Source organism: Mustela putorius, unplaced genomic scaffold (assembly GCF_011764305.1).
Source record: "Mustela putorius furo isolate JIRA1106 unplaced genomic scaffold, ASM1176430v1.1 tig00003988_pilon_pilon_pilon, whole genome shotgun sequence".
Lineage (NCBI taxonomy): Eukaryota > Metazoa > Chordata > Mammalia > Carnivora > Mustelidae > Mustela > Mustela putorius.
The window spans coordinates 2726607-2748268 of record NW_025422127.1 but is presented as its reverse complement, the minus strand read 5'-3'; the positions used below and the strand labels follow the sequence as shown (position 1 = coordinate 2748268).

At 41.9% G+C, this 21662-nt stretch overlaps 1 protein-coding gene across 25 annotated transcripts in view; it reads left to right on the top strand.

The window, feature by feature from the left end:
* Window positions 1–2938: 2938 nt before the first annotated feature.
* The window catches only part of R3HDM2 (R3H domain containing 2), a 165340-nt gene continuing 146616 nt past the window's right edge, over window positions 2939–21662 (top strand). For 4 of the 25 annotated variants that reach the window (XM_045071649.1, XM_045071648.1, XM_045071646.1 and 1 more), the window contains exon 1: window positions 2939–3230. The gene's annotated coding sequence lies outside the window, so the exon portion shown is untranslated. The remainder of the gene's footprint in view (window positions 3231–21662) is intronic. The other 21 variants (XM_045071654.1, XM_045071658.1, XM_045071650.1 and 18 more) reach the window with 13 other exon arrangements.

Here is a 21662-nt window from a genome sequence, read left to right as displayed (position 1 = left end):
TGTTCTAAGCCTGGTCTTCTGCTTCCTCAGAGGGAAGTCTGAAGGAGGGAAAGGGACTTGAGAGCTAGATTTGCTCACCCTTTGGGGATTCTTCTACTTAGGAAAAGAAATTTTGAGATTTCTCAGAATCCCTGGTTTTTCAAAGGTCCTCACCAGTGGCTCTTCAGGGAAGGGCCTGGGCTCTCAGAGCAGGGATGGTGGGTGGAGTTAGGAGGATAGTTCTTTCTTTTTTTTTTTTTTTAAGACTTTATTTATTTATTTTTAAAGATTTTATTTATTTATTTGACAGACAGAGATCACAAGTAGGCAGAGAGAGAGAGAGAGAAGGGGAAGCAGGCTTCCAGCTGAGCAGAGAGTCTGACGAGGGGTTCAATCCCAGGACCCCGGGATCATGACCTGAGCCTAAAGCAGAGGCTTAACCCACTGAGCCACTCAGGTGCCCCAGGAGGATAGGTTTTTAAATCAGATGACCTTGGTCAGAATTCTATCTCTTTCTTCTTATCAGCTGTGTGACTCTAGGCAAGTTACTTGACCTCTCGTGCTTTCATTTCTTCATTGGAGAAATAGTAAAAATGATTGCCCATGATTACAAAATCCAAAAAACCCCCATAGTCCACTTTGTTTTTTTGTAACTCTCATGGTGACCTGAACAGAGGGGAGGTTATCTATGATCTTTTAAAAAATTGTACTGAGACTATTTACACATTTTTATTCCAGAGATACAAATTATTTGATTATGGGATACCCCTGGAGGTATTATAGAATATATAGTATGTGTATCATTTTACCTTTCTAAAACTTGGGATTTTCTGAATTCTGAAATTTGGCTGGCCCGATGGACTTTGAATATGGGATTATAGATCTGTAATGATTATTTCACAGTTTGAGATTTAAATAATTTTGTAAAGCACTGACAATGACTGGCACAGAGCACGGGCTTAACAAAAGTTTATTATTTCTGGGGCACCTGGGTGGCTCAGTGGGTTAAGCCTCTGCCTTCTGCTCAGGTCATGATCTCAGGGTCCTAGGATGGAGCCTCACATCGGGCTGTTTGCTCAGCAGGGAACCTGCTTACCCCTCCCCCTCTGCCAGCCTCTCTGCCTACTTGTGATTTCTCTCTGTAACAAATAAATAAAATCTAAAAAAAAAAAAAAAGTTTATTATTTCTGCTACACAGGTTTGCTTGTGGGCCAGAGTACCTCCACCAGTATTTGCCCTTCTGGACTCTTCCTTCCTAGATGCCATGCCCACAATTTCTGTCTGCAGTGCAATCACTTAGCCGGCCATCTTTGTTGCTTATATTATTATATTCCTAGCATCGCACACAGTGCCAGATCTATAATATAAGTGTTTAAAAGTGTGGGAATCCGGGGCGCCTGGATGGCTCAGGTCATGAACTCAGAGTCCTGGGATCGAGCCCCACATCGGGCTCTCTGCTCAGCAGGGAGCCTGCTTCCTCTCTCTGCCTGCCTCTCTGCCTGCTTGTGATCTCTCTCAAATAAATAAATAAAATCTTAAAAAAAAAAAATAAAGAGCATTTCACTAAAGTAAAAATTTACTGGGCGCCTGGGTGGCTCAGTGGGTTAAGCCGCTGCCTTCGGCTCAGGTCATGATCTCAGGGTCCTGGGATCGAGTCCCGCATCGGGCTCTCTGCTCAGCAGGGAGCCTGCTTCTCTCTCTCTCTCTGCCTGCCTCTGCCTCTCCATCTACTTGTGATTTCTCTCTGTCAAATAAATAAATAAAATCTTTAAAAAAAAAAAAAAAAAAAGTAAAAATTTACTGATTAAAAAAAAAAAAGTGTGGGAATCCTCTCTCCCCCATTCTATTGAGAATTTACTGACATACATCACCATGTATATTTAAGGCACACAGCATGTAACTTCTCCGTAGCTTACTCAGTCTCCCTTACCTCTAACAACCAATTGCTCCTTGTTTCCACAGCACATTGAACATATCTCTATTTATAGCACTTACATTGTACTGTAATTATTTATTTTTTTGCCTGTAGTTCTTGCAACATAGCAAATATTTAATAGCCAAATTCTATCAACGTAAGACTACAGTGCTTCTTTGAGGGAGGCAGTGAGTAAATGATCCAAATACATCTGGTCAATAACTAAATTGATTCTGCCTAGAACGGACAGACCGGGGGAAGTTGCAAACTCAAGTGACTCTTAAGGAAAAGAACTAGATCTTGGAAGGAGTTGGCAAGTGATTTTTTTTTTTTAAAGATTTTATTTATTTATCAGAGAGAGAGAGGGAGAGCGAGCACAGGCAGACAGAATGGCAGGCAGAGGCAGAGGGAGAAGCAGGCTCCCCGCCGAGCAAGGAGCCGGATGTGGGACTCGATCTCAGGACGCTGGAACCATGATCTGAGCCGAAGGCAGCTGCCCAACCAACTGAGCCACCCAGGTGTCCCGCAAGTGATTTTAATAAGATGGACTTAAACCTGCTTTTTATAGAATTAAATTTTTACATCTGGAAAAATGGACATCCACCTACCACATGATCTTTGTCCAATTATACTACAAATATTTATTACAGGAGTTACCGTCCTGCGTGTAAGGCTATTTTGAAAGTGCTCTGTAAACTGAAATTACTCTATAGTAATTAGTATTATGTTTAAATCTTGGGTGACTCTTACAGGCCTGATGGACTTAAGGGGGACTGAGGGGATCGCAGTGGATCAGGGTTGCTGGCTTGAGGCACAGGTAACGCGGAGGGAGCGACAGAGGGAGCGAGACATATAGAGTGTGGTGGTCCGTGCAAGTGCGCGGGAGAGGAGAACGTGTGGGTAGTCGGAGCGAGTGCGTGCCTAGATAGGGGGCGTCTGCAGCAGCCGAGAGACACAGAGGAAGCAGAGACGCGCGGGGCGCAGGACGCGCTGACGACTACGCCGGACGTGGTGACGTAGCGCGCAGGCCGCAGCGGGGGGCGGACTCAGGGCCTTTCTTCCCCTTCTGATTTTCCCCCTCCCCCCTTTTCTCCCTTTCCGGGTTTGGTTCCCCCCTTTTTTCCCCCTCTCCCCCTTCCTTCCCAAGCCCCTTTCCCCTCCCCCGCCCCAGTCCCCCCTGCTCCCCCGCCTAGGTCCGGGGGAAACCCCCGCCGAGAAGAGCCCGCCCCCAGAAGCGCGCCGCCGCCGGCCGTCGGGGCCGAGCCGTAGCCGAGCGGCCGTGGGCCCGGGCGGCGGGCGGAGACGCGGGCGCCGTCCCGGCTACGGCCCGCGTTAGGTGAGGCCACCTCCCGGCCAAGGGGGCGGGCGGCGCGGGAGGCCCGTGGGCAGGGGGCGTGGCGGCCGCGCGGGCTGGCGGGCGGCGGCCCCCAGACCCGGGTTCCTCGCGCTGGAGCTACCCGGGCCTGGGGATAGTGGGTCAGGGCCGGAACCCACCGTGAAGGACGGCCCCGAGGCCCGAGACGCCCCGAGTGTGTGCGGGGAGCGCAGGCGAGAAGCGGGGGAGTGGGGGCACGGGACAGAGGGCGGGGGGGCTGGCGCCACCTGTGGCCTGTGTGGTGGGACCTAAGAACTGTTGAGCTCTTGTAGTGCTTGGGGGTGACTAGCTCCATGTGTTTCTTGGGTTTCCGTTTACCTTGGAGTCCTGGAAAAACGGAGGGAAACGTGTTGAAGCGTTTCAAGTCGTGCTGGGATCCGAGTTGGAACATACAGGGAGATGTTTCTGGAGCTTAAAAGTTGGGCCTACATTAGGCTCATAACTCACACTTGAGCCTCTTAAAACTCTTACTTATTTTGGTGACTCCGCAGAATAATTATTCGTTCACTCAGTGAATTGTTCTTGGATAATGATGACACATGTTTTCCAGGTTTATTGAGAAGTAGTTGGCATACATTACTGTTTATGTTTCAGGCACACAGCGTGATGGTTTGATTTACATATTTTGTAAAATGATTGTTGAAATAGGTTCAGCTAATATCCATCGTTCTTGTATAGAAACAAAAAGAAAAAAACAGGAAAGAAAAAAATGTCTGTGTGATGAGAACTCAGGATTTATTCTATCAACTTTCCTATAAATCACATAGCAGTGGCAACCCATAGTCATCATGTTGTACATTACATCCCTCCTACTTACTTATAACAAAATTTGTGCCTTTTGTCCACCTTCCTGCAGTTCCCCCTTACCTTACCCTCTGCCTCTGGTAAGGACAAGTCTGATCTCTTTTTCTATGAGCATGGTGTTTGATTTTTCATTTGTTTATTTAGATGCCACACATAAGTGATATTGTATACTGTTTGTCTTTCTCTGACTTACATGCCTTCCAGGCCTATCCATGTTGTCACAAATGGTAGAATTTCCTCCTTTTTTATTGCTGACTAATATTCCATTATATGTGTGTTTTATATGTATACACACACACACACACACACACACCCCACAACTTTATCCATTCATTCATCTATGGACATTTAGGTTGTTTTCCTGTCTTTGCCAACGACAGTAATGCTGTTATAAGCGTGGGTGTTCAGATCGCTTTCCCAGTCGTGTTTTGTTGGTGTGGGAAAATTTAAATTCAGATCCCAGTTGGATGAATGTTCTTGTATAAATCTTTTTCAAATAGACTTAACTGAAATAGAGAAGCCTGAGTTCTGTCTGATGTTGGTGGTCACATGGAGACTGGGGAAGAAGGAGGTGACGGGTTCTACTTCTGGAATATTACACATTCCTAGCATTTTTTTTTTAACAGTTTTTTTTTTTTAAAAGATTTTGTTTATTTATTTGACAGAGAGAAATCACAAGTAGATGGAGAGGCAGGCAGAGAGAGAGAGAGGGAAGCAGGCTCCCTGCCAAGCAGAGAGCCCGATGCGGGACTCGATCCCGGGACCCCGAGATCATGACCTGAGCCGAAGGCAGCGGCTTAACCCACTGAGCCACCCAGGCGCCCCCCATTCCTAGCATTTTATTGTATTTTTGGATAGTCAAATTGGCACTTGAATTAGTTGTTAGTGGCTCCTCTTTATTCTCATGCTCCCTGCCTCCCCCATTTCCTTTCTCCAATATTTCCTTTTTCCCCCTTTGTGGAAGCTTCAAGATAAAAATGACTTAAATAGGGTGCCAGGTGGTAGGTTAGGTTAATTAGGTTCACTTTATAGTTGTATTTTTCTTCCCCCATTGCTGTTTACCATAGGGTTGAGAGGACAGAGAATCTTTGTGAAATGTCTGATGAACTGTCAGCAAAAGTTAAATTTCAGAGTTGCAGTTCCAGCTGTCTTTGCATCTACTGTGGATCTATATTGTAGATCTCTATAATTTATTTATTTTAAAGATTTTATTTATTTATTTAGGGAGAGAGAGAGCATGAGCCAGGGGGAGGAGCAGAGGGAGAGAGAGAAAAGCAGCAATCCCCATTGAGTAGGGAGCCTGATCCACTGCGGGGCTCATGCATTGCAGGTCTCCATCCCAGGACCCTGAGATCATGACCTGAGCCAAAGGCAGACACTGAACCGCCTGAGACACCCAGGCACCCCAATACCACAATTTAAAGCAAATATTTTAAAAACTTGTGTATGTAAAAATAGGGTGCCTGATATTTTTTAATGGAAAAGAGTCTGAAGGGGAAATAGCTTCCTTGCTTTTTCAGAACAAAAACCAAAGACTTTACAATTGCCTTCAAAGCCCTAGATCTGTAACACCCTTTCCTCCTCAACATACTCCTATGATCTCCTAGCCCTTCCTTGAGCATACCAGGCTCACTTCTGCCTCAGGGGCTATGCATTTACTCCCCAGATCTTCCTGGATTACTTTTTCATTATAAAAACGCATAACTTTGTCCCCTCATCTCTTTCAGTTCTTTATTCAACTGTCACTCAAACAGTGACATTTCCTTGGTTATTTAAATCGCAACCCCCCCTTTACATAATTCTCTATCCTACTTTTCTGCTTTATTTTTTTCCTTACCCTTAGCAACCTATAACATACCTATGTTTGGTGTCCCCCACTAGAAAGTAAGCCTAATGAGAATAAATAGGCTTGTTTGTTAATTGCTATGTCCTCAGCACTTAGCATAGAAGTTGCCATGCATTGGATGCTCAGCAGTTTTCTCCTTGTTATGAATTTTTGGTCATTATTGGTTGTCCTTGTAAGTGCGGAATGAATTATCACTAAGATTTTGTGAGGTACTCATTGGAAAAATTTGAGATTCTTTTTCTGTCGTTTTTTGCTGCATTTCTCTTTTTGACAGAAGTCTTGTACTTTCAGTTCATTGAAGAGAAGCACTTCTAAGGCGGGGGGGTGAAGCACAGGGGATCTTTGGTGTTGGTGGTCCTAGACGAAGATTGTTTTAAACTCTCATGTGACTAGAATTTTTACCTCCTGCATCAGGCCCTTCCCTTGATGTGTGTTCATTTCCCTGATGAGACAGCTATTACCATCCTTACCTCTTTGGCCCCAAGGCACTGAACAGGCTAGTTCCCCTTTGAATTTTTCAGAGACTGAAGATGTTAATATTTACAGTGTGGGCTGTATGGGTTATATCCCCCCCCCCCATTCATGTGGAGCCAGTTGAGTTAAAAAAACTATGAGAATAGCTTTCTCTAACAATGATGGAGTGGTTCATTCTGGGAACTTCTGATCCCCCCCCCCATCCATTTGGGGGGGGGCATTTTTAGCAACTAAATTCTGTATTAAGTCTGAGGAAAAAAGGAGCAGGCCTGCCTGAGTTCTGTGGATTATCCCTCATTTATTTTTTCCTTTCTCATTTCTTGGTTGGTGCATTTGTTACCTTTGTTGGCCTTTTGGCTAGAGTCGCCTAGATGAGGTTTCTCTTTGTGGCAGTCCTGGCCACTGTTCTCCAGCTTAGGAAGGTAAGGGTGTGAGAGAGGGGTTTTAACACTTTGTGGAAATGCTGGTGGCAAAGCCTTAAGTTTTTCGTTAAACCTTTGCCAGGACATTGAAAGCTGCCAGGGCTATTAGAGAACAGTTTGTGGGAGGGTGGAAAAATTGGGGATCTTGTATCTGTTGGAGTGGATGTGGTTCTGATATTAGTGTAAAGAAGTGACAAAATCAGAGATATATTAGTAGTTCTTATTTTGTGAATAATTTCTGACGTAATATAGGTAGATTGATAAATACTTCTATTAAACTTCTGTTGTCCCCTTTTATTTTTTTATTAAGAGTAGATTTTTTTTTTTAAAGATTTTATTTATTTATTTGACAGACAGAGATCACAAGTAGGCAGAGAGGCAGGTGGGGTGCCGGGGGGAAGCAGGCTCCCCGAGGAGCAGAGAGCCCCATGTGTGGGGCTTGATCCCAGGACTCTGGGATCATGACCTGAGCAGAAGGCAGAGGCTTTAACCCACTGAGCCACCCAGGCACTCCTGTTGTCCCCTTTTAAATCCTTCCTCACAATTTCTAGGAAGTCTTTCTCATGCTCCAGAGATACTTAAACCACATTCTCACCTCTGATAGATAAACCTGAATACTGACAAAAATTACTACAAAGTGTAGGTAATGATTTCTGAATGATGCAGTGCTTATTCCTGTGCCAGATCTTTTCATGAACTCAAGGAAAGTTTTCAGGAAAAAGCGTATTTTGAAGAAGGGATTAAAAAGTGTTGCCTTTTGGGCGCCTGGGTGGCTCAGTGGGTTAAGCCGCTGCCTTCGGCTCAGGTCATGATCTCGAGGTCCTGGGATCGAGTCCCGCATCGGGCTCTCTGCTCAGCGGGGAGCCTGCTTCCCTCTCTCTCTCTCCCTGCCTGCCTCTCCGTCTACTTGTGATCTGTCTGTCAAATAAATAAATAAATAAAATCTTTAAAAAAAAAAAAAAAAAAAAAGTGTTGCCTTTTGGTTGCATGATTTCAGAAAGTTCAGGAGGAGAGAATTTTGTGAAACTGTATGCTGTTGTTTGTTTGTTTTTTAAGGATTCTCTGTGCCTCCTTGGATAAGGGACTCCGAGTGTCCTTGTGTGAAATGTGCTCCCAATTTGCAAGTAGGAAAAATAACTGGACTCATGGCTTGAATGTGTGTGCATGAATACAGTTGGTGGGTCTAATTTTAGAGACCTTCATACACCATGGCCTCAGTATTTTCCTCCAGCTGTATCCTTACTCTCTGTGTAGAAAACATTTTGCTTAATAGTCTTTTAGTGGTTGGTTAACTTTTGTTCTTACCACGATTGCTAGTTTTATTTTATTTATTTTCGTTCTAAAGATTTATTTATTTGAAAGAAAGAGCAAGAGCAAGAGAGAGAGAGAGAGAGAGAGCATGAGTGGGGTGAGGGGCAGCAGAAGACTCCAGGATCATGACCTGAGCTGAAGGCAGATACTTAACTGACTGAGCCATCTAGGTGCCCCCATGGTTGCTGATTTAGCAGTTTAGCACGTGTTCCATCTTTCCAGTGAAGTTTGTCCATTACTTCCTAGCTTTGAATTTATTTCTGAAAACAGAGATAGGAAAGATTTCTTTCTTTTTTTTTTTTTAAAGATTTTATTTATTTGACAGAGAGAGATCACAAGTAGGTGGAGAGGCAGGCAGAGAGAGAGAGAGGAGAAAGCAGGCTCCCCACTGAGCAGCTCTAGCCCGATGTGGGTCTCATGATCCCAGGGTCCTGGGATCGAGCCCCATATTGGGCTCCCTGCTCAATGGGTGTTTCCCTGTCCCCCATGGTTGCTTGTTCTCTCAAATAAATAAAATCTTAAAAGAAAATTGATGTTAATTGGGGTGCCTGGGTGGCTCAGTCGGTTAAGCGACTGCCTTCAGCTCGGGTGATGATCCTGGAGTCCCGGGATCGAATCCCACATAGGCTCCCTGCTCGGCAGGGAGTCAGCTTCTCCCTCTGACCTTCCCCCTTCTCATGCTTTCTCTATTTCTCATTCTTGCTCTCTCTCAAATAAATAAAAAAAGCTAAAAAAAAAAAAGAAAATTGATGTTAAAAGCTCTTAATTACAATAGTCTGTGTGATTTCATCATTTTCACTTGAGAAGTATGATAGGAAAGATTCTGGGATGCTTCCTAAATCCAGGTATTCTTTTGCTTTTCTTCAGGGTCTCTTGTGAGTTTTTCAGTTTGAGCCTATGCTGGGAAAGCTGTTTCTACTTTTCTAATTTTGAAAGTTAATTTCCCAGAGTACTTTCCTTTGCTTTAAAAAAAAAAAAAAAGAACTTACCCAATTGGGAACCCCAGGAGAGATGAGAAAAAAGGTGCAAAATCCTCAGGTAGTCATGTCTCCAAAACACTTCTGGTATTTTTTAAGGACTCATTTTATTCTATTCCTCAGTTTGTTAACCAAAAAAGCATCAAAAATCTTTCATTCCTTTTAATTGCTTGCTTACTTGTCACACTCTGAGTTTTCTAAATTGTCAAAGAGTTTTGTTTTTCCTGGGAAACAATTTGCCGTCATTTGGGGGTATTTTTTTGGGAAAAAAGTGAAACTTGTTAAGTGTTCTGTAACCTTTCTTCCCTGAGACCAATGTTCTGATTCTTCTATTTTTCTGATTCTCCCATTTTTCTATAGCTGTTAATACTATGTACAGCTATTTTTTTTTTCCCTATTGAATATCTCAAAAACTTCTTCAGGCAAGTTAAAAACTATAGTTTCATCAAAGGTTCTGAAAGATCTCAGCTTAAGTCTTTATCCTATAGAGCTAGAATATAAGAATAAATGAAGCATTAGCAGGTTTTAAAAGAACGTAGTTTTTTTTTTTTTTTTAAGATTTTATTTATTTATTTATTTGACACAGAGAGAGAGAGAGGGAACACAAGCAGGGGAAGTGGCAGAGGGAGAAGCAGGCTTCCCGCAGAGCAGGGAGCCCGATGCGGGGCTCGATCCCAGGACCCTGAGATCATGACCTGAGCTAAAGGCAGACACCCAATGACTGAGCCACCCAGGTGCCCCGAACACAGTTTATTTCTAATTGGTATTTATTAATTGTGAGTCGGTAGTGGGAGAAGAAAAGCTGGTCAAGTTTTGGTCAGCTATTTAGCTGTCTATTCTACCTATTCTATTTAGATTTTTTTAAAGATAATTTTGCTCTTGTTATTAGTCTTCTTTAAAACAAAAAAAAATTTTTTTTAAAGATTTTATTTGAGAGCGAGTGAGTGCAAGAGCAGGGGCTTAGTGTAGGGCAGAGGGAGAGGGAGAAGCAGCCTCCCCACAGAGCAGAGAGCCCAATGCGGGGCTTCCGGGGATCATGACCTGAGCTTAAGGCAGATGCTCAGGCCGCTGAAGCACCTAAGTGCCCCTGTCGATACTAGTCTTCTATGCAGTTCTTGTCTGATGTACAGAATACAGATAGACTGTTTTAAGTATATTAACTGGTTTGCTTTACCACTTTGTTATCTTTCTTGTGTGGTTGCTTTTGGCCTATTTTATGTTGATAATATTTGTGCTGCAGTATTTATTACTACTAATAATCAAAATCATATTCATACCTGCAAAGTACTTTCTCTTTCCTAAAAGCTCATTGGAATTAAAGTGGTGTCAACATTATATTAAATGACCAAATTTTCCAAGTTATATAGTTCAGGTTTTTTGTGGGGGCAGTGTTTTTGTTGCATATGTTAGTTGTAAGAATTTATGCATGGTTTTGGCATGTGATCAGCCTTATGGGCATTAGGTTATTCTTTGTCCTTTGGAGAACTAGTTGGATTAGACTTGTGAAAGCTTCTATTAGTTTCATAACAGAGAATTAGGAGGAAAGTAATCAAGGCAGTGACAATTGAAATTTAATAATTAATATATTTGAAATACAATTTTTCCCTATATTCACAAATTGTTCTTTTTACTAACTCTTCCCTTGTGATTCTTTGGGAAAAGGGAAGAAGAAAATCTAGGACAGTAATCAGCTGATAACTTCCAGGAAATAATGTGGGTAGGTAGCGGGTGAATATATACCTGCACAAGGAGTGGGCACTTACTGTTTCTAATGCTGTTGGTGGAGGTGGCCCAGAAGCCATCAAAATCAATGGGAAGAACATGGTAGACCTTATTCATCCTTTTTATCCTTATTTTATTCAGTTTTTTTGCAGCATTTGTGTTGACCCCCCTCTCTTGAAATTGAAATGTTTCAGTGACACTAATTTCTTTTCCACTTGGATTCCTGGCTCCTTTTCTCCTTTTCATTTCTTAGTGTGTGTTTTCCTTAAGATTTCAGTTGAATTCTGCCTCTCTCTCATTCTTAAACTTTATTTTTTTAAAAAAGATTTATTTATTTATTTTACAGAGAGAGAGAGAGAGAGAGTATATATCACAAGTAGGCAGAGAGGCAGGCAGAAAGAGAGAGAGAAGCAGGCTCCCCGCCAAGCAGAGAGCCTGATGTGGGGCTCGATCCCAGGACACTGGGATCATGGCCTGAGCCTAAGGCAGAGGCTCAACACACTGAGCCACCCAGGCGCCCCTCTCATTCTTAAACTTTAATGGCGTAAACACTGCTTTGGAGAATTTGTTGAGTGTGGCTTACAAAAGTCTTCATGATCTGGCCCCGCTAACCTCTCTAACCTAACTTGTATTACAATTAACTGTTCTTACTACACTGTAGCCATAGTGGCTTTTTTCTGCCCCAAGGCCTTTGTACTTATAATTCCTTCTGCCTGAAATGTTATTCTCCCAGATCTTCACCTGCCTTACTTCTTATTTTTCAAGTCTTGACTCAGATGCTTCCTTCATAGACCTACCCTGACTACCTATACAAAATAATTAACCTCCCCCTTGTGCTTTATCACATTCTTCTGTTTATTATCTCCATAGCACTTACCACTGTCTTAAGTTATCTTGTTTGTTTTCTTGTCTGTAGTCTGCTTCACACCTAGAACTTAAGCCCTATGAGAACAGGGACCTTTTTTATTTGGTAACTGCTGTGTTTCTAAGGCCTAGAATAGTCACGCAGTACATATATGTTGAATGAATGAAATGTGGATTCTTGGGTCTTATCTGCAGAAATTTTGGTTTAGTAGGTTTGGGATGGAATTCGTACTTTAGCAAACATTCCAAGTGTTTCTGATGTCTCTGGTCAGTTGTCTTGGATGACATTTAGAAAAACCTTGCTCTACACAGGCAGTCAGTCTCATAGACCCTGATGGCTTTATTTAGCATCTATTACTATAAGCTGACAACTTGTGAGTCTCTGTCTCCAGTTCTGATGTCTTGCCTGAGCTCTAGGCTCATTTCTTCAGTAGTCTCTTCAGTATCTCCATTTGATTGCCACCTAGTTTCCTAGATTCAGCATAACTAAAGCAAAAATACTTTTACCATGGAAATTTTTTCCTCGGAGTTCTTTCCTGTTAATGATACCACCCAGGTGCATAAGCCAAGAAACCTCGGTGTTAGACTTGAGTCCTTACTCTTTAACACCCAGTAATTTTAAGTTATGTAGACTTTTTAATTTTTTATTTATTTTTTATTTTTAAAGATTTTATTTATTTATTTGACAGAAATCACAAGTAGATGGAGAGGCAGGCAGAGAGAGAGAGAGAGAAGCAGGCGATGCGGGACTCGATCCCAGGACCCTGAGATCAATGACCTGAGCCGAAGGCAGCGGCTTAACCCACTGAGCCACCCAGGTGCCCCAAGTTATGTAGACTTTTAACCTCCTCAGTCTGTCTTGAATCTTTCCATTTCTCTCCATCAGCGTCGCCACTTTCTTAGTTCAGGAGACCATTCTCTCTCATCCCAGAAACTGATGGGCTTTAACTGGTCTTCCTGTCCTAGTCTTGCTTTTCCTAATCTTTCATTTAGTTCTGTACCCTTCAGCTGAGAGAAGATTAAAATCTATTATTTTCTGCTGCTTATAACCTTTTAATGTCTTCTGTTTGCTCCCAGTACAGAGGTTGTTTTTTGTTTTGTTTTTTTTTTAACCTGAGTGTTTTAACCTCATCTGCCTTATATTTTGCTGTCTTTCTTTTGCTTTCAGGCTTAGGCATCAGCTATAGATGAATTACTTGTTCTTTCACCCTCCCTGTTCTCTCGCCTTGCTGCCTTGGCTAAAGCATTGTTTTCCCTGAATGCCTCTCTTCCCCAAAACAGCAAAAACAAAAACCTTCACTGGTTTGGGTATCATGTTCTGGAACCCTTTCAAGGCATCCTAAAGCTCTTATTTTGTCTGTGTGTTTTGAACCAGTTTCCATAATGCTGGGTTCCCTTTTGTCTTTACCTTACCATATTTCTCTCTTTGTATTCCATTCTGAGTTTCTGCTCACACTGAAGTTAAATTTGCTAGGATCGTGATCTCTCTTGTGCCAAAAGAGCTCTCTAAAACATGTGATTTTTGTCTTATTCCTTTACTAACTGTAAGGAAGAGAAGGAAAGAAAGAAACTAGATGATTTGAGGCATATGTTCTAGAGGTATATGTTCTAGATTGTGCTGTTACCAGTTGTTTTGCCTCTCCTCGTTAATGCCATTCCCAAGAGAACATTGTTTGAGTCTAGATTTGGACCAGAGCTATTCTAAGACGAGTAACTGAAACCCTGAGCTACATTTTTACCCTTTTAGCTAGTAACATCAAAGTTTTACCTTTCGTATTATCATATATCTTCAGCCTTATATTACTTACCCCCTTTCCAATCTTTTTATTTTCCCTTCAGAGTTACTTGGTTTAAAATTTATCTTTGTGTTTTACTCTCCATCCTGTCAGTATTTTTGTTTATGAAGTCAAAATAGGGTTTTATGCTTGCAGTATTTTTCCTTTATGGTAAGGCAGAAATATTTTTTTTCTTTTTGAATGACTGTGATGGCTGAAAAATTATGTATATTTGACCAACAAGATAGGACTTTTTTATTTATCACAAGTAGGCAGAGAAGCAGGCAGAGAGAGAGGAGGAAGCAGGCTCCCCGCTGAGCAGAGAGCCCAATGCGATGTGGGGCTCCATCCCAGGACCCTGGGATCATGACCTGAGCTGAAGGCAGAGGCTTTAACCCACTGAGCCACCCAGGCGCCCCGAGATAGGACTATTGAAAGAACACAAATCTGTTTCATTTCTGTATAGGCTTTATGAGAAGTCAAATCAAAGCCACTGTTTAAAACTCTGAATTTTTAATCCTGTTTAAAGTTCTCTGACGCTTTTCTGAGTTTAATCTCAATAATTGGACTGAATCATTGTCTTTGTATGTAGAATGGAGTTGATAGTCTGCTTCCTTTTAGGGTAGAGGAAAACTTAATTTTTGGAGGTATCTCTTAAAAAGTTAGGTACAATAATTCTTTGTGATAGATCTGATGATTTAAAATTTAGTGGACACTTCGGTTAAGTGTCTGCCTTCTGCACAGGTCATGATTTTACGGTCCTGGGATTGAGTGAGGTGTCGGGCTCCCTACTCTGAGGGAGTCTGCTTCTCCCTCTCCTCCCCGCTCATGCTTTCTCTCACTATCTGTCTGTTCAACTCTCTCAAATAAATAAATAAAATCTTAAAAAAAAGTATGGACACTTGAGACTGAAGCTCCATTTAATGGATTCTTAAGCTAGTTTCAGTATTTTACTTCACCTATATTTAGTTAATAATACAGGAAAGGGGGGTGCCTTGGTGGCTCAGTCAGTTAAGTGCTGCCTTTGGCTCAGGACATGATCCCAGGATCCTGGGATCAAGCCCCACATTGGGCTTCCTTGTTCATCAGGGAGTCTGCTCCTCCTTTTCTCTCTGACCCTCCCCCCTTCTCATGCTCTCAACATGCTTTCTCTCTCTCAAAATAATAAAAGGAAATCTGAACAATACAGAAGAGGGACAAAGAGGTATCTGTAGATATTGAGCACACTTTCCATGTAGCTGAGTTCTATTTATACCAGCTTGGTGGCCACAGTCAGCAAGTATAGCCTGTCTCATAGAAGGACAGTCTGTGTTAAACGTGATCAAATTACTAGGTTCTAAATAATGTTCTCCAGTGCTGTTAAGTAACACAACAGCATTGAAGTTAATGTTGGCTCTGAAAAATGCTGCTTTATTCCTGTGAGCTCTATTTTCTTCCTTTTTTCTCTTTGGAATTAACATTGCTTTCATAACTGCTTTTCTGTGTCTTGGTTGGGAAATGGCAGTTGTCTTTTCAGTTTAGTGGACTGGCTGGAAACAGACATAGGATCTGTTCAGATCCATGTGTTCTAGGCCACAAGATTCTGTTCTGTTTCATCTTATCCTTTATTGTTGACTTGTGTTTTGCTCAATGCCCACAGTAAAGGCATTCTGCCAAATGAGGCCCCCTGAAAAGATGGTAGATTTTCAGGGAGGAATTACAGAGAGGGGACACCCAGTTGGCTCAGTTGGTTGTATGTTTGCCTTTGGCTCAGGTTTGCTTTTCTCTATTCTTCTTCCTTATGCTCTCCTTCTCTTTATTTCTCTCTAAAAAAAATCTTTTTTTTTTTTTTTAAAGAATTTATTCATTTATTTGACAGAGATCACAAGTAGGCAGAGGCAGGCAGAGAGAGAGAGAGAGGAGGAAGCAGGCTCCCCACTGAGCAGAGAGCCCGACATGGGACCCTGAGATCATGACCCAAGCTGAAGGCAGAGGCTTAACCCACTGAGCCACTCAGGTGCCCCTAAAATAAATCTTTAAAAATAAGAAAAAAAAAAAAAAAAAAGAATTACAGGGAGAGGGGAGAAGGTAAAAAAAGAAGAAAAAAGAAAATAATTATAGGAACTCACTTGCCACTGTTTGACTTTACCAGCCCAGCTTTTTTCACTTAACACAGATTGAGTACTTTTATTTAGGCTGCTTTGGTGTACTGCAAGCCTATCGTATAGTATTAGCTTAGAAATAAGAAAACTTATCTGTTTATTATTGGTCTGTGTTTAAAGTGTCACTTACATGTTTTCTTCCTAGAATGGGTCTCTGTTAGAAGATCTTCTCTTAGCTTCTTGTTCTTCTGTATTTTTATAATAGAAAGAGGGATCTTCAAGTGAGGTTTATAGAACTGCTTCCAAATTCCTAATATCAAGAAAATTTATGAAAAGACCCAACTCATTCATTCACTCAGCTCTTTATTAAGTGCCCATTTGTTAGATATTGTGTTATATGCCAAAGAAACTTAAAAAAAAAAAAAGTGACATTGTCCTTATCCTTAAAGAGTTCATGTTTTATTATTCATTACAAAAAAATACAGTTAATCCTTGAACAACATGGGGGTTATGGGCCCACCCCCACTCCTCTCTCAGTAAAAAATCCAGGCTTGTTTGTTTCTTAAAGATTTTATTTATTTGAGAGAGAGAGAGGATGAACAGGGCGGGTGGGAAGATGAGGGAGAAGCAGCCTCCCTGCTGAGCAAGGAGCCCAATGAAGGACTCCATTCCAGGTACCTGGGATCATGACCAGAGCTGAAAGCGGATACTAAACCGACTGAGGCACTTGCAGGGTGACTGGGTGGCTCAGTGGGTTAAGCCTCTGCCTTAGGCTCAGGTCATGATCTCAGGGTCCTGGGATCGAACCCCACATTGGGCTCTCCACTCAGCGGGGAGCCTGCTTCCCGCCCCTCCCAACCCCCTCCTGCCTCTCTGCCTACTTGTGATTTCTCTCTCTCTGTCAAATAAATGAACAAAATCTTTAAATAAATAAATAAATCCAAGATCCCTTGTGACAAATTGGGAACTGGATTGCAAAATAGACTGGAATCAGGGAGTCCAGTTTAAGGGCAGTCAATATAATCTAAGTAAGATGTAAGCTCTGAAATGGTCCTGCAAGTCACAGGGATGGACAGATTCAAGAGAAATTTAGCAGGAAGAACCACTTAGAATTTGAGGGTGTGTGTGTGTGTGTGTGTACGCTCATGTGAGAGAGAAAGAGAGAGAGAGAGAATGAATAGTGCTGAGAGGGATGAGCTTTTGGATGACTCCTGGTTTTCTGGATTCCATACCAGGGTGGATGGTCATGTTATTGATGAGTTGGGGAATAAAGAAAGTTGTGTGTTTGGAAATAAAGGTGAGGTGTTTGGTTCTAGGCTGGTTGAATTTGAAGTACCTATGGAACTTTCATGCCTGAAAGGATGTTGGGTGTATGAGGTTGGAATTGGAGAGAGAATTTGAGGCTGGAGAGACATTTGTGAATCAATAGTATATACGCTGTAGTTGAAGTAATGGATTGAGTCATCTGAGGTTCATTTTGAAACTGAAAAGTTGAAGCCTGAGGAAGGAGCCTTGAAGAACACTAACAGTTAAAGTTGTGACTAATGGCAGTGGAGTCTTGGAAGAAAATTGAGGAAGTGAGGAAGGTAAATGGACAACCAATAAAATATGTGGACAGGACCTTAGAGAAGAGAGTTTGAAGGCAGAGGGAGGAAATTATGTCAAGTGGGGTAGAAAGGTCAAGTGTGGTAAGGACAGAAAAGAACTTATTGGATTTGGCACTCAGATCATTGGTGACATCAGTGAAAGTAGGGTCACTGGAGTGATGAAGGCGGAGACCAAATTGTATTGGGTTGAGTAATAAATAGGAGGTGAGGAAAATAAAGGCAAATAAGCCCTGTTTTTCTTTTCTTTTCTTTTTTAAAAGATTTTATTTATTTATTTGACAGACAAGAGATCACAAGTAGGCAGAGAGGCAGGCAGAGAGAGAGAGGAGGAAGCAGGCTCCCTACTGAGCAGAGAGCCCGATGTGGGGCTCGATCCCAGGACTCTGGGATCATGACCTGAGCCGAAGGCAGAGGCTTTAACCCACTGAGCAACCCAGGCACCCCAAGCCCTGTTTTTCAAGATCATAACAAAAAGGTGGAGACACGGGGCGCCTGGGTGGCTCAGTGGGTTGGACCTCTGCCTTTGGCTCAGGTTATGATCTCAGGGTCCTGGGATCGAGCCCCGCGTTGGGCTCTCTGCTCAGTGGGGAGCCTGCTTCCTCTTCTCTTTCTACCTGCCTTTCTGCCTACTTGTGATCTCCCTGTCAAATAAATAAATAAAATCTTAAAAAAAAAAAAAGAGGTGGAGACAGAGGATAGTACTGAGGGATTGTGGGGTTCAAGGAAGAGTTTTTTTAAGATGAGAGACTTGATCATATTTATATATTTGGGGAATGAGCAAGACAATAGAGAGTGGTCATAATGGAGTGAAGTTTTGAAGCATGTAGAGAAGATGAAATCCAGAACAGAGGTAGAATTGTTACCTTCTTTATTAAGATAGAAGGAAAAGGTGAAGAAAGGGGTGGGGACAAATGTTTGATATCTGAACAAAGGAACTTGAAGGACTATTCCTTGTGTTGTAAGGAGACTTATACTTTGGGTTAGGGGCCTGATGTATTGAAAAGGGTTGTTAAAATAGGGACCTTAGGGGCCTTGAGAAGAGAGCCAAATTTGAGTAGCTGTTGAGAGAATGGGAGGGATAGCTGACCAGGAGTCCTATATGGGTAGGCAAGCAGAGTTGGGGGAGGTGGTGTGAGGGTAGGAAGGCAGTTCAAGTTGATAGAGTAGCCTGAGTGAAGACCTAGGAGTATTAAAGAATATGGTATGTATGGAGATATAGCATTATTTTGAATAGCTGGAGAGGATATATAGAGAGCCTGATTTTATGGTAGACTTTAAGAGCTATATTAAGGAATGTGGAATATTTTGAGGCAAAGAGAAGCCTCTGAATGTTTTTTTAAAAAGGCTTTATTTATTCATTTGAGAGAGAGTGAGATAGGGAGAACATATGAAGGGGGGGCGGGGTGCAGAGGGAGAGAATCTTCAAGCAGATTCCCTGCTGAGCGCAGAGCCTGACATGGGGCCAATCCCACAATCCATGAGATCCTGACCTGAGTCAAAGCCAGGGAATCAGATGCTCAATCGACTGAGCTACCCAGGCATCCTGGAAGATTTTAGTCATAGAAATGTTTGTTTTACAAAAGTAGCTCTGGTAGCAATTTGGAGAAATATATATATGTATTTTTAAAGGTTTTATTTATTTCTTTGACAGAGATACAGCAAGAGAGGAAACACAAGCAGTGGGAGTGGGAGAGGGAGAAGCAGGCTCCTTGCAGAACAGGGAGCCTGGTGTGGGGCTTGATCCCAGGACCCTGGGATCATGACCTGAACTGAAGGCAGACGCTTAATGATTGAGCCACCCAGGTGCCCCTGGAGAAATACTTATAGGGGATATAGAGTAGAGGGGAAACACTAATTAGGAGGCTGGTGTTGTAGTCCATGCAGAATAAGTTGAAATCCAGATAGACCAGGGTATGCTGGGTAAGAAACAAACCCACACTCTCAATAGCTGGAAACAACGATTTATTTCTCATTCGTGCTACACGTCCATCAAGGGTAGGTCAGATGCTTTTAGTTATTGAGTGATTGGAGGCCAATAGAGCAGTTACCATTAGGAACATAGCCAGCTGCTCCATGGGAGGCAAAAAAGAGCTCTGGAGGTCTTGCCCCTTTAACTAAATTCTTTGCTCAGAAATGATAGAAGCAGAGAAGAGGGGATAGGAGCTGAGATCAGAGGGATCAAGGAGATGGTGCATAATGTGAATAAATGACTCTCAATTTCTGTCTTGGGTAAATGGGTGGTATTGTTAACTGAAATAAGAAAGGGGTAGGTTTGGGAGCACCTAAATGTATAAAGCAAATATTAACAGAGAAAGGGAGAAATAGCAATATAGTAATAGGGGACTTTAATACCCTAGTTTCATCAAGGGATAGAAATCCAAACAGAATCAGTAAGGAAGCATTCCCTTAAGAGACATGTTAGACCAGATGGACTTAACAGATATACACAGAACATTCTATCCAAAATCAAGAGAAAAAAACATTCTCAAGTGCTCACAGAATATTCTTCAGGACAGATAATATGTTAAGCCATAAAACAAGTCTTAATAAATTTAAGAAGATAGAAATTATATCAGGGATCTTTCCCAACTACAATGGTATGAAACGAGAAATTAGTTACAAAAAGCAACAACTGAGGGGCACCTGGATGATTTGGTTAAGGGAATCAAGCCCTGCACTGGGGTCCCTGTTCAGCAGAGAGCTTCCTTGTCCCTCTCCCTCTGCTGCTCACCCTCTTGTGCGCTTGTGCATGCTCTCCCCGTCTCTCTGTCAAATAAATAAAATCTTTAGAAAAAAGTTTATTAGAAAAAGAAGAGGGGCACCTGGGTGGCTCAGTGGGTTAAGCCTCTGCCTTCAGCTCAGGTCATGGTCTCAGGGTCCTGGGATCAAGGCCCGCATCAGTCTCTCTGTTCAGCAGAGAGCTGCTCCATCTGCTGCCTCTCTGCCTACTTGTGGTATCTCTCTCTCTGTCGAATAAATAAATAAAATCTAAAAAAAAAAAAAGTAAAAGAAAAAGCAGAAAGCTGGGAAATCCACAAATATTTAGAGATTAAACAACATGCTCTTGTTTGAACAACAATTGGATCAGAGAAGCAATCAAGAAAAATAGAAAAATACCCAGAGACAAGTGAAAATGGAAATATAATATACAAAATACTAAACCTATGGGATGCTGCAAAAGCAGTTCTAAAAGGGAAGTTGATAGTGATAAATGCTTACATTAAGAAACAAGGGAGATGTCAAGCAATCTAACTTTATACCTCAAGAAACTAAAAAAAAGGGTAACTCTCTTGGGTCCCCTCCCTCTTTGAGAGCTTTGTACTAATCACTTTACTATCGCTCAGTAAACTTTGGTGCCCACCAAAAGGAAAAAAAAAGAAACTAGAAAAAGAAGAGGTTGAATTAAGCCCAAAGTTAGTGGAAGGAAGGAAATAACAAAGATCAGAGCAGAAGTAAATGAAGTAGAGACTAAAAAGGTGATAGAAAAGATAAATGAAACAGAGCTGGTTGTTTGAAAAGATAAACAAAATGGACAAATCTTTAGCTAGGCTTACCAAGAAGAAAAGAGAGAAGCTTCAAAATCAGAAATGAAAGAGAAGACATTACAACTGATTCCACAAAAAAATAAAGGATCCTAAGAAATACCATCAATGATTATATTCCAACAAATTGGACAACCTAGAAGAAATGGATAAATTCCTAGAAACATACAACCTAACAAGACTGAATCATGAAGTAAAAAATCTGAACAGACCCATTACTGGTAAGGAGATTGAACCAGTAATCAAAAGCCTAGCAAGAAACAAAAGCCCATGGGGCGCCTGGGTAGCTCAGTGGGTTAAGCCGCTGCCTTCGGCTCAGGTCATGATCTCAGGGTCCTGGGATCGAGTCCCGCATTGGGCTCTCTGCTCAGCAGGGAGCCTGCTTCCCTTCCTCTCTCTCTGCCTGCCTCTCTGCCTACTTGTGATCTCTCTCTGTCAAATAAATAAATAAAATCTTTAAAAAAAAAAAAAGAAACAAAAGCCCAGGACCAGATGGATTCACTGGTGAATTCTGTAATATTTAAGGAAGAATTAATACCAGTCTTTCTCAGACTATTCCAAAAAGTAGGAGGGAATACTTCCAAACTTATTTTCAGAGGCCAGGATAACCCTGATACCAAAGCCAGACAATGGAACTATAAGAAAAGAGAATTACAGGTCGATATCTCCAATGAATCCTCTTGTATACAAAAATCCTCAACAAAATATTAGCAGACTGAATTCAGCAATACATTAAAAGGATCATAGGCTGTAATCAAGTCCTGTTTATTCCAGGGATGCAAGGATGGTTCAACATTTGCAGGTCAGTCTGATAATACCACTTTCACAAAATGAAAGCTAAAAAACATGATCATCTCAATAAATGCAGAAAAAGCATTTGACAAAGTGTGGCATCCATTTATGGTAAAAACTCAGTAAATCACAAGCCCACAGCTTATGTTATACTCAACAGTGAATAACTGAAAGCT